At 39.0% G+C, this 10,222-nt stretch overlaps 1 protein-coding gene across 4 annotated transcripts in view; it reads left to right on the forward strand.

The window, feature by feature from the left end:
• DOCK4 (dedicator of cytokinesis 4) overlaps window positions 1-10,222 on the forward strand; it is a 256,017-nt gene that overhangs the window by 76,302 nt on the left and 169,493 nt on the right. The window lies entirely within an intron of this gene.

A 10,222-nucleotide genomic window follows, 5' to 3' on the forward strand; every position in this document is an offset into this window, starting at 1 on the left:
GTGCATAACAGCTAAAGGATATGATCTCCATGGTTTATCACTTAGTAAATATCCATTTCCACAAAATTTACTTATTTGTTGAATATTTTTTGCAAGGGGTCTTCTGCTTGCGTTTCATATTCTTGTTTCAGAAGGGCTTTTCAGGCATGGGAGGAAAATGCAACTTTGTCCTCTCCTTACCTCAGATGCTGGATAAATCGCATGAAGCCTTTGTCATTCTATCTGGATCCCCAGGAAGCTAGTAATTGGAGAGGGAAAGAACCGCAACACCCTAGTATTTAAGAAAATGAAATATTTTAAATTAGTGTAATAATTATCAGCTCTGTGTGATGTGATGGTGCTCTTGATGAATTGGGACACTGTGGCCAAGTCTAACTCTGGAGTTGCTGTCCCTCCCTGGGAGTGGTGTCCCCTCCAGGGCCTCAGCCTCCTGGGAGGAGGCTCTGCCTTCTTTGCTACAGGTTTTGCATTGACTTTCATTTCACTTCATTCCCTGCCTTGTCCGTACCTCTTTCAAGTGAAGTTTGGCAGCTTCTTTTCCTTTAAGCCTGTGAGTTTTGTACCTCTGTTCAGTTTAGAACAAATGATGTGGTTTAATAGCGTGGACAGTGGCCAAGTGGATAGATTGCAAATCCGCTTGATTTGAGTTAGCTTATTTCAGCTTTGTTCTTAACCTGCTGACAGGCAGCTGGGCTGGCACAAGTCTTTTTACCTCCTGTCTCTGCTCATCTTTCTTATATACAAAACAGATCTTTACTGAAACTCTTAAAAACCACAAGTAGTAAGAGTCCTGTAGTAGTTTCATCTGGAGAAGGATGGGATAACTCCTTAATACTAAAAGAAGTACCTGTGTCTGGTTTGTCTTGGACTGCCTAGTTGCTGGTCCATACTTTGACTAGTTTTACTTGGAAGTATTTAATGGTGCAGGATGATGATGTGTTTCTCCCAGTACTAATTTCCTAGAAATATGTCAGGTTTCTATGCTTTCCTGGGCCTGTGGTATCCCAAACATACTCTAGGCTTCTGTGCCAAATCTAGAGGAAGGGGTAAAGAGAGAATTGTTACAATAGCAGTTATTTTTAGTGACTCTCCCAGGGTGTCAAAACCCAAAAGAATTCTCTTCTCTGTTTAAAAGTACTCGTGCATAAAAAGATAAATGTTCAGATGCTGCAGTGAATCATCATATAAACATTATAAAGATGACCCTTTGGTCATACACTTCTTTTACCCCATTACATCAAACAGAACAATCACCCCCTTGTCAGCAATCTTCATTATCCTTAATTAGTTGCATATACTTTTCAGCTATATTTTTCTCATGCTGTTGTGCACTTTTATGAACAGCTGCCAACTGAACCTAAATTCTTTTCATCCTTAATTATGGAGTAACAGGCACTGTTCTTATGCAAGCATGAGCAGAATGTGAAGGTCCTGGTTTTTCAAGAGGGATCATACAGTTGCACTTCTGAAAGTGCACCCTAATACCACAGAGATACTGTTAGAAGTGTACATCCCAGTAGTTTTTTGTTGGGTTTTTTTAGAGCTCTGGTTTGGAAAAAAGCGTATGCGCTTGTTACAGTTCTCTTTGGTCATACATTTTAAGATACATGTGGGATTATGTTAAATATCCCTGAAGTTTTAACTTTACAGAGATTATGGATTAGTGATGAAACTGCAGGGCTAAACACACTGAATTCTGCTGGCTCAACTATTGAAATCAGTTTGAAAAGTGCAGTGGTTATTTCCAGCCATTAAACCTAATAAACCAGTTTAAAGCCAGAGTGGGATGTTTGAACTTGTGTTCAGCAGTCTCTGAGGATTTGCACAGGAGAAAATAGTTTTTCTTTACTAGTCCCGATAGCTGTATTCCAGTGTGCTTGTAATGCCTCTTAATTACACTAGATCAAGAAAGCTATGCCTCATTTAAAAGAAGAAACATGTGCCAGGGTACTTGTAAGTGATTTGTAATCATTGTCTTCCTTAGCTGCACTTAATTCCACACCTTGCCAAACTGTCCTGTGTTTCAAGAGGTTTTCTGATACTGAGTTTGTATCTACAGAGAATTGGCAGACCTGTAGGACAGGCTACAGGAGCTCATAATTACCGTTTACTTTTAATGTTAGCTAAATTGCACAACTTGCTTATTGCATATGTTGGTAGGATTTTTGTTTCATTACTGAAGAAATGACTATTTATGATTAAAACCATATCCCAAAGATTTTTGATATGCAGCCAAAAAGTGACATTTAATAAACGTGCATTGTAAGTAGCAATCTGGTTAAAGCTCATATCTTACAAAACACATAATAATTTCTTGAGTTATGAAATGCTAGAGAGAACATTGCAGGTAGGTTAAAGTCAAAATAAACAGAACTCTTAGTGGTAAAATGAAAATATTTAAAATAAACTTAGAATGAAATGGTTGAATGTCATCAGAGACGTACAGATTACCAGAAAAATAAAATTCATCTGAAAAATAATAATACCAGACAAGCTTAAAAGAAATGGCATTGAAAATTGCAGGATACATTGACTTTCTTTTTTTTTCTACATTCTTTTTCGTGTGTGTTTGCATTTTGTTGGTTTTCCAGTGATGGGGTTTTTTTATTGTCTTCTACCAGTGGCAGGTCAACTACAGAGTTAAACTCTGCTCTTCTAAAGGAAACAGGAGAAAACTGGAGTGTTTCATCTATATAAGGTCATTTGATGGACCTGTCTGTTAGAAAAAAAATTACTGGAGAAGGTGGGTGCTCTGTGTCTTTCGTATTAATGAAGTTACACCCTGCTTTTCTTGGCTTCCTTGAACGCTATTTATTACTTGAATGGGAGTAAACACTGAAATATTAAGAGGAAACTGGTCTCATTTGCCAAACGCTTCGATACCAAACACATGAAGTTTCTCAGCTACTGTACCGTTGTCTGTTTTTCCCCTTAGGTGGCTCTGATCATTAGTAAAGAGTAATGCCTGCAGCTTGCACAGCAGTCTTGTTTTCTTTGCAGTTCACAAGACTCCAGCTCTTCTGAGCTTGGGTTTGCGTGGTGCTGCCTGCAGTTTAAGGCTGTGAAATTATGCCTCCCAAGTTTGGAGCAGCATGTTGTGTTATAATGCTTTTGGGGAGGAAAGAGGAGAATTGGGAAATGTCTGGTCATTAGGTTTTGGACCGTACCAAGTGTTCTTGCATTAAGTCATTACGAAATTGTAAGGAGGTACTTACCTATTCAAGACCTATTTTAAAAAAAAATAGTCTTCATATTGTTCTGAAAAAAAAGTTAAGCATTTTCTGGAAGAACATCCTCTTTCTTTAGTTATGAGAGGCATTTGATATTCCTGTTCAATTTCTGCTGGCTTTGTACAAATATGACAGGTAGCCAGCGAACCTTCCAGCACGTACAAATGTATCACCATAGATCTGGATTTGAAATCACATAGAAACTTGTGTCTCTTAAATCTAACTTTTTGGAGACTTTTGGTGAGCACGACCTCATGCTTTAAAGAGGTCCAAAATGCACTGAAGAGTTGTCATGAGATCAGATGTCTGCGATCACAGGGCTTTGTTGGCTTTGATGGACCTTAGCTGATGTACTTATACTGTGAATACATTAGCCTGCCTTCTTTACTGTACCTGATTCTTACAGGAAGTCACAAAAAGTCCTGACGGTTTATTTGATTTTAATCAGAAACTTCAGATCTCTGAAGACTGTGAATGAAGCAGGAAGACTTCTCAAGTTAAAGTTAGATAGCAATAACTCTTTCGCTTCTAAGATCATGCTACTAAAGATCAAGGCAATTACTTAACAACGTTTGAAAATGCTTAGAACCTTGGAAATACTTAGTCTTAATAAAAGTCATAGTGAATAACATAGTTACAAGTCTAACCTTTTTAAGTTAAAAGTAAAGACCTGTTGGTTTTATTTTCTTTTTACTTTTAAATTCCTCTTTCCAGAACTAATACAAATCAAGAAATTGCTCGTAGCAGGGTTAAGAGGTAGACATTACAATATGCAGCATGAGTTCAAGAAATATGAAGGGCTTAACTAGCTGTTTGACAGAATAAAACCACCAAATAAATCTCATACCTGCAAGGACAGGGACCCTGGTAGTACATGCTGAATTATTCCATTTTTGGTGTTCTAGATTGGCAACCATTCTCAACAGCAAATAGGTGCCATGACTTGTTAATTTTAGTGCTCTTTTCTAAGTTACATTGTCTAATAGCTAGGGTATCCAAAGGAAAGATTTAGCAAAAACGTTGGCAGGTATTGGGAAAACTGATCAAACTGTTATCAAAGAGGTGGTAAGGTTTCTGCCTGTTGCCGAGATGCAGAGTGAGGAGAGCTTGACGAATGTTCAGACAGTCACACTAAACTGATTACCTATGTTACAATTGTCCTATGGCTTTTGGAAGCATTGTAATCCAGGATTTGAACATGATTACATTGCTGAATTCAAATGTTGAGACTAGCATTGGAAGGAATATGGTCCGTTACAGCTCTGTGTCCTTGTGTACTTAAAACTTGGCATTTGTCTTACGTATATGTAGCTTGTGCTGTTGGGAGTGGGAATTGCAGATGATTTGGGTGGGGTTTTTTTTAGAGATGTGAAGAACAGTTGTATGTAAGTATTCTACTTTATATAGTATTTTCAAAGCTTTGACATTGATACAAACTTTTTTGATTGTTTTTTATGTGCCTTGAGGTATTTGTATGAGTAGCTGTTCAATAAATGTTCTTATTAGGAAAATTCCGTGCAAGCACTTATCTCTTAAGAACAATTGAATGCTGCATGTGAGCAGCACTAGAGATGTTGAAAAGCCACGTGTGGCTCAGGAATCCTGGGCTGCCATCATCTGAGCTATGCGTTTGATCCTTTTAATTGTGCTGTACGTATAAAGGTGAGAGAACTCATGTTCTTTCATTTCAATATAAATTTGAGTGTGCTTATCCTCAGTAATCTGCAAGAGATTTAAGGATCTTTTATGTTATTGAAACTAACATTCATATATATTGTGTTTATTGAAAGGAGATTAGATTGATTTCCCACCCACCCCCTCTCTGCTCTTCGGTCTCTGTTTTCATTAGCTTGTTTTTGGTTTGCAGCAAGCCTCCTAGGGTATCTGTAGGCAGCACAATGCATTACTGAACAGATGCCTGAATTAACTTGGGTATTAGAAGCATGAGGATGTAGCTATGCTGTCATGCTACTCCATCCGGATCAATTCATATGTAGGCAAAGCTCAGTGCATGTGATGGCCTTTTACAGTAAGCTTTGACTATTCTGTGTTAGCAGAGTTAAATGCTTCTGTGTTTATGCTTCTAAAAATTCTGCCTATTTAGAAATCTAAAACGGTTTTTCAGCTTTTTTTAAGCTTCATCCTGGAAAAGGTACAGCGAACATGCAGGGAGGGTGGCAAGAATTGCTTATTCAAACTTTCCCACAAGAACAAGGTGACATGAAATGAAATTTCAAGTGGCACTGTGGAAAAAAAAGGAAGACTCTTTTTCTGTGAAGCGTATTTAAATTGGAATGCTTACTGAGTTTTTGGATGCTAACACTGTGATGGACATAAAGCCTGGTTAGGCAAATTCACAGAAAAAAGATCTTATCAACGGTGGTTGAACACAGCAATACCATGTCTATTTCAGGAGATCCCTGTGCTACAAAATAGAGAGCTCTACCACTGGATGCTTGCATTGCTTGCCAGTAGTCAGTAGCTTCAGATCAGTTTACAAACACTATCCTGTGTAGTATCCTTGGCATGATTGTTGTTTTTTATTATTATTATTTGCTTGGGTTTTTTTAATAGCTGTCCTGATGATGTGCGCTCTCTAATGCTGCATTTTCTGCAGCTGCTTACAGTGCCAGATGTCTTTTGTATTTACTAACCATAAGTACATATCAATTCTACAATAAAGACCACTGAATCAGAGCCTTCCTTGAAGACAGTGTGTACACATAATTCGTTACTTTTCAGCTAAAGAACTACTTTAAAACAAGCTTAATTTTCCATCAAAAAGGAAAAACGCAACATTAACAGATTGTTTTAACTAATGTCAATGAAATCTGGGAGCTTCTAACATTATGAAGCTGTTATAGCTTTTTAAATTATTTTTTCTACTGGTGAATAGGAAGGAAACCCCTTGACATGATTGTACCTGAAAGTTTCAATCTGGTGAAAGAATGACACTTCAAGGCCAGAATAAAAATTTCAAAAATTGCTTTTGCCACTGAGAGGACTTGATCTCAATCATAGCAGATATTTGGAAGCAGTAGTTTCTGGACATCTGTTAGGAAGAAAGGAACAACGTCTGTCTCATTAGTTCTTGTGTGGAGATTTCCAGTTATTTGGGCATAAACATTGTAAGAATGTAACCCAAAGCAAAACTTTGAAGTGGGCCACCCACCCCCTGCTACCAGGAAATCAATTTCTTTATCAGAGTGTCTTGCTCCCCATCAAAACCAGTCCCTCTGACACAGTGTGCCTATCCTCCAAATCTGGTGTTTTCCAGTGTGTTTTTATTACATGTCTATGTGGTTCATGTTACCTCTGACAGCTGGGGCATCATGACTTAGGGCATTGAACTGGAGTCTGTTTTTCGCTCCAGCATTTAGCATTTACAATGTGGCCAAGTAATTATTTAAGTAATTTAGATTTTTCTAACCCATATCCTTTCCCCCCCTCCTCTTTCTTCAGTTGAAGGACTGTTGTTTATTATGTGAAACCTGAGTCTGCTATTGTGGTACAGATGCCTGTTTTTGAGGTATTAGTAGTTACTGTAGGTGTTGCCTCTACTGCTGTTGATTCCTTTATATGTGGGGATGTATGTCCTGCTACTCAACTGGGAAGTACAGTGTACTTGGTGTTTCCTTTTGTCGTGTTGACCTTAATTTTAACTTGTGATGGGGGCAGTCTTGAACACCATGTCACGTTGTATGCTTTTTTTGGGAGATGTTTTCATCTTGTAAACAAAAAGTCAAGCCAGTCATGAAACCCAGCATGCTCTTGGTGAGTATCAAACGCTTCTATATAATGCTGGCTCATACAAAATTTGAATGAGGTAGTTGCAAGTAGAAAGAGAATCTTGTTTTATTTTTTAGAACAACAAGGCTGTCAGTGCTCTAGGTGAGCAGAAGGTGAGCTTCTGCACCAAAAAACTTAGTTTAGGCTCTAATTTAAGACCTTGGGCTTGGATTGATCTTTTTATACATGAGGTGCTTGCAGAAGTGCTGGGTCCTGCACTTGGGTCACAACAGCCCCACACAGCACTACAGGCTTGGGGCAGAGTGGCTGGAAAGCTGCCTGGGGAAAAGGACCTGGGGGTGCTGGCTGACAGCTGGCTGAATCTGAGCCAGCAGGGTGCCCAGGTGGCCAAGGAGGCCAACAAGGTGTTGAAAGGGTGTTGAAATATTGGAACAAGCTGCTAGGGAGGTGGTGGAATCGCCATCCCTGTAGATATTGAAAAGATGTGGGGCTTAGGAACATGGTTTAGTGGTAGACTTGGTAGTGCTGGGTCAGTGGTTGGATTTGATGATCTTAAAGGTCTTTTCCATTCTAAGTAACTATGATATGTAAAGCTGTCCAACAGCGAGCACAGACAGGCAGTGATGTGGATGAGAGCAGAAACATCATGTTTCGTTTAAGAAGCTGGACCTTAAAGTGTCATTAGATTATTCCTTCTCTTTCCTCTTTTTTTTTTTTTCCTAATTGCATTGGTGCTCTGATATGAAGGTAAGGAATGGAAACTTCTTTCCAATTATTAATACATGTCCTTGTAGTGGAAACACATAGAAAGGATGTTGTGTAAGATTTCATATCGTGTTGACAGATTGAACTGATTCTGTTATATTGAAAGGTAGAGGAAGAATATTAAGAAAATATTACAGTATTTGATTAATTTTTACAAGTTAATCAGGTAACTTAACTGGTTATGTCATAAAGGTTCTTCTCTTTCTGATTATTTCTCCATAGTTCTCAAGGAAATGGGTTCTTTAATAACTTGGGTTTCACTGCACCTGTGATACTCTAAAAATTCTAAGCTTGGCATTATACCCAAAGCTGCTTTAGTATTGCATGTCTTCTATAACTTCACCTTCTGTATGGATTAAGCTTTTGTGTCCTGTGTTGTTGTCTTGCTTTCTTACCCTCTGAGTACCCTTTGGGAGCAAGAAAATACTTAATGTGAGCTGGCTGTTGTATTTGAACTCAGTTTGTAAAAGAGTTTTGAGATGATGTCTGCCTACAAACTTTTATTGTGGAGTTCCACATTTGTCCTGTTGTTGAGAGGTGACTGAAGCAGGCATCAGTCACTACACCTGTGCTTCAAACACAAACAGGACATTTATGACCTTCAAGTACTACAATGACAAAAAAATGTATCTAGATGTAAGTGCTTTTAATACTTAGCTTCCTGGGGGCATGCATGCGGACAGCGCATCTGCACAGACTGCAATAATTGGTAGCTGAGCTATATTCAGAGTGGATTTCTTTTCTTCTGTCTGTCGTCTTATTAAGGCCTCTGCTAACCAGTTGCAATGGAATTGAGAAGTAAGTGATAATTGCACCAGCTACTGTTATTATAAGAATGAAAATGGTGCGTATTTGTGCATGGCTCTGTGAATGCTGTGTATATAAAAAGCCCAGTTCTATGAGTATGATAACTATGTAGTGCTCTCAAGGTAGGTTGAGAACTCCTTAAGTCATGGTCGCCTCACAGTGATGGATTACGTATTTACTACTACTTGGAGAAAGAATTAGGGAGCATCTGCAAAGTGTTGCAGAACAATGCGGTCATTGGAGGAAAGGGCAAGAGATTTAGTGCATGAAATTTGTATCACAGTGTTGCGAATGAGTGGTTTAGGTTGCTTGAAGAATCACCATAAAGGGTACTAGCAAAACAGTTTTAATGTGCATTTGTGGGAGTGTGACTTCACAAAGTTTGATGGCAAGGTTCAATCTATTACTTATTACATGGGTGAAACATACAAAAGAAAATCAAGTTAGAATCAAGCTAGAATGATTCGCACAGAGATCAAAGATGCAGAAGGGGTAAGGGAGACCCTCCTGTTGAGTGAACCCCTTTGCTTTCTAAACTCCTGATGGAGCTTAGATGCAGCTAGATCTAATCTTGGTCTCAGGCTTGGACAACAGTTTATGCCTAATGGAGGAATATAAAGGATAAAAGAAATCCTCCTGTTAAGTCATGAGGTTCAGAACAGACCCACTTGCTTTCTAAACTCATGGAGTTTAGGTGTGTCTAGGTCCAATCTTAGTCTCAGACTTGGAGAATGGATTTAAACCTAAAGGATATCTAAGGTTTATTCACAGTTTAAAGTTGATCACAAGATTTTATCAGCACTTAATCATAGACTAATAAATCATAAAATCAGTAGGGTTTACTTGAATTACAACAGTGACTTAACTATGGATCCAAAATGGTAACACTTATACTATACTTGCTATGAGGCATATAAACCAATGCACATACACACACACACAGAACCAAAGGAATAGATGGAGGGAGAGAGATGTACAAAGGTATACCTGTTAAAAGCTCCCCTTGAGTTCAGTGAAGTACTCACATCAAATGTATTTGCATTTCTCAACAGGTGAAGGGTTGAGCCTTGAGGAGCAGATGTATAAGCCCATGCCCCATCATCATCTTTCAGCAGTGGTCTTCCTAACTTCACAAACTTGGGAGTTTGCAAGCTCTGAGCGGCATCCTGCTCAGAAGGAGGTGCTGTCACAGTCTGCTGCAGTGCAGGAGAGCTCAAAGGGTCTCACTTAGGACTGTTCTTTATGAGGTTGTGAGATGATTTGCTTTAGTCATCGGTAAATTTCCATCCTGGCCATAACCTGAGTAATTTATTTTTCAGAATTCCAATAATAATGGTACTGTTCCACTCAGATTATAATTCAGGTCAGGAATGCTGCAGGGCTGTCAAGGAATAACTGATTGTCCCCCACTCCCGTTCCCTACCTTGGCCAGGCAACAGGAGTTCCTGGTACAAACAGTGCAGTTCCCCATCTTAGCCATGCAAGAGTTGCTGGTATGGTCAAGGGGCGCTTCAACACCCAGCTCATTACACAAGCACTAAGGCCTAATGGGGATTCATAAGACTGTAGGGTAGCCCAGAGAAGGATGTGAAATGCATCACCACAGATGACTTGGTTAGGAACCCTGTGTCATGGCTAAACTGCTGAACCCTGGGTTCTTCTCTGGTGGA

This window comes from Falco naumanni, chromosome 5, assembly GCF_017639655.2.
Source record: "Falco naumanni isolate bFalNau1 chromosome 5, bFalNau1.pat, whole genome shotgun sequence".
Taxonomy (NCBI): Eukaryota; Metazoa; Chordata; class Aves; order Falconiformes; family Falconidae; genus Falco; species Falco naumanni.